This window comes from Anguilla anguilla, chromosome 2 (assembly GCF_013347855.1).
Source record: "Anguilla anguilla isolate fAngAng1 chromosome 2, fAngAng1.pri, whole genome shotgun sequence".
Lineage (NCBI taxonomy): Eukaryota > Metazoa > Chordata > Actinopteri > Anguilliformes > Anguillidae > Anguilla > Anguilla anguilla.
The window spans coordinates 37,584,020-37,589,786 of record NC_049202.1 but is presented as its reverse complement, the minus strand read 5'-3'; the positions used below and the strand labels follow the sequence as shown (position 1 = coordinate 37,589,786).

The window sequence follows — 5,767 nt, the reverse complement described above, 5'->3', positions numbered from 1 at the left end:
AGGGGGGAGGGCTTGATGAGTGTTTTGTTATTCAGCGGTGTTTGTGTTTTTCCACAAACAAGCGCAGGGACTGAATGGCGATTTAAAGAGCCAATGGCGAGGGACGTCTCCTGGGGGTCGACCTTAGCCTGACCGCGTCTGGTAGCCCCATCCATTACCCTCACCTGCGCTCCTCCCTCTGGGCACCAGTAAGCCTGCACTAGCCTGTGCGCGGTGTCGTTATCGCATTGCTGTGATGTTGTAGCAGCACCATGATTTTTTTTTGCCACAGTGGTGAACTGCTACTGATCATCAAGTGCAGGTATTAGTACATTTCAAGCTGTGTTAGGGTCTCGTCGTTTTTGGACACTTCAACGGAAGGGCTCAATCTGCCTTTTTTGTCACAGCGCCCCTAGTGGTTGAACCTCCCTGTACACGGGACCAGCTTCAGGAAACGCAACAACAGCCTGGGCCTTCTGAAGTACAGAGGTAGGTGTCTCGTAGGGAATTTTCTACACGTGTGTTCTTCGCTCCAAGCATTTCCATGGTTTCTTTAGGCACATTCGCACCGTAGATTTAGCCGCATATTCGGTCTCGCCAAAATTCACGCTGTCCTTGACCTTGAGCGATGTGTTTATGCTAGCCGTAACTTTTTCAAATCCTTACTACTTTTTCTGTTGCGTTTGGCAGCAACCTTGCAGTGCTGCGAAAGTAACGCTCGGTTAAACGCGTTACCCAGAGTTAGTGACGAAGCGCTTTGTGGATAAGAGGAACACAGGGCCAGTGTCTGCAAAAGTGTGCTAAAAAATTTAACGTGGCGCTTTGTCTGTTTTCTTCCTTGCGTTGTAGAACAGGACTTCCTGTCATCTGATCTCGATCTCCATTGACCGAGAAAAAAATGGACAATGAAGCATGTGCTTTGTTCCGGTAAGAAAGTAAATTTACAAAATATTAATTTAGATTAGACAAAATAACGAACCGATGATGTGAAACGTCACAAAACAGACCGTGGATAGTGCCAATTTGGTGCATGGTCAGTTTCAATGATTTCAGCATAAAATAATTTGAACTTTAAAAAAATGCTCAAAAACAAATTCATGGGGCAATGTTGACTAGCTTGGAAGCCAGCTATCTAACCTGACTGACATTAGTTTACTGTATATCCCATTCCTGGCTGCTGTTTAATTAATACGTAATTAAGCTAACATGCACTGTGCTACCTGAATTGACAAATAATAATATTTGTTATCCAATCATTTCAATTCCATCTCCTTAAACTTACACACAGTGATATGAGGCAATAGGCTAATTCCAGAGCGATAACTGTAATGTTGCTGCAGAGCCATATTCTGTTGATTTTAAAAATAGTTGTGTGCTACAAAATTCAAACAGTGCAGTAATAAATGTATATTTGAATCAAATTATTGCTTCCAGTCTGTGCTACAACATAAGATGTTGAAACAGCGCTACGGTTTGCCATTTTATTTCATAACTCCCCATGAATACCTGAGTTGAAACAAATTATTTTCTTGACCTAGTATGGTTGTGGTTTGAATTTACTGTTGACCACTTCCTGCTTTTATATTCCACATTAAAGTCTACAGAAATATGGAGAGTCAGAGAAAAGCAGAAGTTTTAAGGCGGTTCCCTTATTCTGTTCAGAGTGATTCGAGTGCCTGCGCACATTTCTCAGGCCTGACCAGTCCCTGATCGTTCGTAAGGCTATTGAAACCAAGCTAACTTTCAATACTATCAAAATCAATCTATAAATATGCCAGCAGGGCTATAATTATCATCAATTTGCTGCAATATTTTGAGAGTCGTATGTGTGAAGCCAGCATTGGTACAGTGACCATGGGTGTCTTGAGAACTCTAGCCTTCCTTAAAAATGATAGGCATTAGAGAGAGAACGGATTCACCACAACATTCTAAATGAAGAGTCAGAGATGGTCATTACAGGTCCCCATTCACTTCCTCGTACTGATAGTTAGTCAGTGATATAAACTGGTCAGAGTTGCCCTTTACGGGGATGACACCTTCACGGAGGACAACATAAGAGCACGGGATGAATAATAAGTAATGCTTTCGTTTATTTTATTCTTCGTCCCCTTTTCTGCATCCCCCATGCTCTGGGGTGATCCCACGTTACTGTCCCGGATTCCTAAGGGATGAAGTTCCCCCTGCATTATCAGTGCTGAAGCCGTCCAGTGGCTTCTTAAGCTTCAGGAACCTTGATGGCTTCATACCATTTCCAGGAAGTTGGTGGGTTGGTTGTTTGGTTGGTTGGTTGGTTGATTCTTGATTGATAGATTGATGGATAGATTAGGTGGTTCATTGATTGATTGATTGACTGACTGATTAGTTGATTCTTTAAATGATTGATCAAGCTGTTTGCACAAAGTGTAAAAGAAAGAGAAGTGTGACAGTGTTAAATATGCATTCAGTCCAGATCAATGTCAGGCACATGGAGTGCGCCTTTCCTTGTTCCCTTTAAGAGAACATATAAGAGCAATGAGACAGAAGTACTGTAATAACATTACCAATGATGTGCCCTTTGCTGCATGTTGTACCATATGTAATTGTGCTGGGACATCTGCTTTGTCCAGTACCAGTGGAATAGGAATGAAGTGGGAGATGTGCTAAGGCCATTTTCAGATATTCAGCGAAATGGATGGTGTGTCTGTTATGAATGTAATGAGTTTGCTCTTGGGGTGGGGGGGGGGATGTCTGGTGACGGACAGCGGTCTTTTCTGCACGTGCTGGGTGATGCGGATTCTGGGAGGGTGTCTTTCCTGTCGTGGGAGTCTAACGGGACATGGGAGTGGTTCTGCATTTACATTGCATTACATTAATTTAGCAAATGCTTTTATCCAAACCGACGTACAATAAGTGCATACCAAAGGTCATTGGAACAACTACGAAACACAGGTCCGATAAGGTACAATACTCATTAAGTAACAGTCACTCATAGCCATGAACACATTAAGTCCAGTTCACACAGTCAACATTATTCTGACCTAACCCATGCAAGTCAAACTAGGAGGCATGACAAGCTACAACATCAAGATAATGATACAAAGTACAATAAGTGCTGGATGGAATGGCATTTGGGATCAATGCATTATAAGAATGGCCTGCGTTGCAACAGGTATCAGTATGGTTGTTCAGCACAGGAGACTTTCAGTCACTTTCAAAAGTAACTGAAGAATGACTAAAATACATGAATGTTTATACAGAGTATGTGGGAAGTCATAGGCTTGTATTTAAAAGGTTTCTATAGTCAAAATCTCTGTCCTCACAGAAGTAGTGTATATAGAGTACTCCTCTCTATGCAGCATGCAGAACACATGGAGGGAGAGAGAGAGACATAGAGAAACAAAGGGAGAGAGAGAGTGACAGCGATTGAGAATGGAGAGAGATAGAATGGAGGGGTTGCAGACGTGGGAGAGGGAGAGAGGATGAAAGAGTTGAGGGTGGGCAGTGAGCTGGACACGATGCCATCTGACAGGTCCAGCTGGGAGTTGGCCTGCCCCGTAGCAGTGCAAACTGGTCAATATGGGGGCCAATTACTGCTGCCCATGTGACCACGGCATCATCTCAACCCCCACCCCCCCCCCCACCCCCACCCCCGATTCAAACGCACCATCTGTGCAGACCAGCAACAGCTTCCATTGCCTCCCCTGCACACGCACGCACACTCGCGCACACACACTCACACACACGTGCGCGCACTTAACCTCGTAACAGGGTCCTGTCACAAGGCTGGAAGTGCGGTAGGCTACTAATAGCGAGCGAATACCCCTACTGTTTAGTCAGGACAGTTTTGTGACGGAGAACTGTTATTCGCAAGCACTAAAATAACACCAGACACGAGCTCAGTTCTGTTCAGAATTAGTGTACCCTCAGACCAAATTTATGCTGATATATGAAGACTGTATATTTTGCACAAAAACAATGTATTTCAGTGACAGAGGAGCGTTGTATAACCATTCCTCCCTCCACGGTACTCCTAGCAAGAGCCAACGAGAGATATTCTGACAAATGCTTCTGATGTTTTTTTCCAGCCTTCCAAAAACAAAAATGTTGGGCATGACAGAAAATGGTTGTACCAGCCATTTCAATTCTGACCTGATCCTGTAGTGTGAAGGACAAACCAGTGGGGCAGTAAGTTTCCAACTGCAAAAATAATGAAATGCTTCATGAGTTCTGCGGCAGGTTTTTTGCAATATGTCCCTGAATAGAATCTTAGCATTGTGGTCTATAGTACAGGAAATACACTTATATAACCATTACCTACTACATATTATACACATACTACATATCAGTATGTAGAAAATTATATATGCACAGAAATTATATATTAATTGTACAATCTTGAAAGAGTGATTTGAAAGCCCAATAACTTAGATGCACAAATATTGTTCACACAGGCAACACAACAGAAAATACATTGTAAAATCAACTATTATAGAATATTCAGAGCATATATTTTCCCGTTCTACTGCAAAAATTTTGAGATGAATATTTGAAAAATAATTCTGATTATCTCTGATGTTAGGGATGTAATAAAGTACAAAGAATGTATTTATTTGATTATCTCTAATGTCAGGGTGTGTTTCAATAGAGTGTAAGTATTTATTCTGATTATCTGTTATGTGAGGGTGTGTTTCAGTACAGAGTGTATGTATTGATTCTGATTATCTGTAATGTGAGGGTGTGTTTCAGTACAGAGTGTATGTATTGATTCTGATTATCTGTAATGTGAGGGTGTGTTTCAGTACAGAGTGTATGTATCGATTCTGATTATCCCTGATGTTGGTGGTGTTGCATGTGGGTTGAGGGCACAGATCTGTGTGATTATCTCTATTCTACATGCACAGTGTTAGTGAAGGTGATCAACCCTAGAGTGAGGGCTCTGGTTCAGCAGTGAAGAATGTGCGTAGAGCAGTGGTCTCCAACCCTGGTCCTGGAGAGCTACAGGGTCTGCTGGTTTTTGTTTTCACCTTAAAATCAGCACCCAGTTGAGACCCAAGACAGCAGGTGAGTTGAGTTAACTGTGTAATCAACTGCTCTAATTGATTCATGAAGTGCAGAGTCACTATGGAAACCAGCAGACCCTGTAGCTCTCCAGGACCAGGGTTGGAGACCACTGGCAAAGAGTCTATAGTGAGGAGCGAGGGTGCCCCAGCGACCTGTCACACTATTTGCGACCATGCTGCGTTTAGATGGAGTAAGCCGAACCACGCCTGCCGGCGGCGTAGCCTAGCAGCGTCGGCCGCGGCCTCCATCTTAGCTGCCTCGTCTCCCGTCGCCGCGCGGATCCATTGTGCGATGGTGAACAGATGTTGCGGAATTTCGAGCGAACTGCCAGTCGGCGCCAGCTCTGCCCCTCGCTTGGCGTAGGGCGCGGCGTACAGTCTGGCACGGGGCCTGGGATGGGGCGGGGGGGTGGAGGATTCTGAAGGAGAAAGCCAGGGCCGGCTGTGGAAGGAGCCCGAAAACAGCCCCTCGCCTCCCTCTCTCTCCCTCTCTCCCTCCCGCCATCCGCGAGGGGAGGCCACACGCCGGCACGGACCGTCCCCCTGACCGGCGGCAGCACCAGCGCCCGTCGGAGGGCAGCAGTCAAGTCCCTGTTGCGGTTCCACAGCAAAACCGCCACCCCTGGATACTCACGGACACAGATCCTCCCTTCCCTTGTATGTCATTCCAACTGTCACTTATGCTATTGAAGGAAATTAAATTTTTAAATGTTTCAACTTGTGGTTAATAGATTTGTGGTTAAGGAAGG

The 5,767-nt window shown here is 44.5% G+C and overlaps 1 long non-coding RNA gene across 1 annotated transcript; it reads left to right on the top strand.

The window, feature by feature from the left end:
- Positions 1 to 396: 396 nt before the first annotated feature.
- On the top strand, positions 397 to 5,013 carry LOC118220176. Its single transcript, XR_004763926.1, has 4 exons — positions 397 to 468; positions 829 to 906; positions 4,044 to 4,143; positions 4,860 to 5,013. It is a non-coding gene; the product is annotated as an uncharacterized LOC118220176 (long non-coding RNA).
- The last annotated feature ends 754 nt before the right edge of the window (positions 5,014 to 5,767 follow it).